Here is an 830-nt window from a genome sequence, read left to right as displayed (position 1 = left end):
CCTGCTGAGGACACATCCTGCAGCCATCCTTCGGCTGTGTGCCCAGGGTGAGGCAGGTCCACCTCTCTGGGAAATGGTGGGGACGGGACCCCCTGCCTCCCCGGGGATGTGGAAAGAAGGAGAGCAGTACGTCAGGTAGGGGTAGGGATCTGGCCATGGGAGACAGATTTGGGCTGGAGCCTGATGCGGGACCGGAGCCACGGGAAGCCTGGGGTAATACAGTCTGTGCCGGGACCCGGAGAGCTTTCGTCCTGCCCTGCCAGCCCGGGACAATTACTCTCTTCTACTGACAGATGTTGTGCAGCCCACCCAGGCTATTATACAGACCCGCATAGCAGGCAAGGGGGGATAAAACGTAAATGCAGGTTTTAAGTTCATTTCATCTTAATTATCTGATACTAATAGGACAGTGAAATTGGATCCTTTCAGGCACAGAAATCCTAATGGACACAGCCCAGGTCTGTAGGGCTGTCTCTGTCCTGCCGGGCTGCAGAAAACAATAACTCTCTCCGTGGCCTGGCAGTGCAGTGGCAACAAGTTGGTTTTGCTGTACATTAGATGCTATTCCTGGCAAGACCCTTAGCTGGTCTTTGTACTCACATGCCATAAACACAGTCATGTAAAAATACATAATTATCTCAGCGGGGACGTTGCTGGAATAGCAAGGTTAATTTGGTGTGCTGAGTAATAGCCGAAGGATGGTGCCCATACCCCGGGCTGCAGCGCTCGCTGTCTCTGCACAGCTGCTCTTCTCTTTGTCTTTTGTCTTGGTTTTGAAATAAACAGCATCTGGCCCTTATTCAACTACAGTGGTAAAAAAATGCTTATAA

This window comes from Fulmarus glacialis, unplaced genomic scaffold (genome assembly GCF_000690835.1).
Source record: "Fulmarus glacialis isolate BGI_N327 unplaced genomic scaffold, ASM69083v1 scaffold32256, whole genome shotgun sequence".
NCBI classification, from domain to species: Eukaryota; Metazoa; Chordata; class Aves; order Procellariiformes; family Procellariidae; genus Fulmarus; species Fulmarus glacialis.
Note: the sequence above shows the minus strand (reverse complement) of the source record.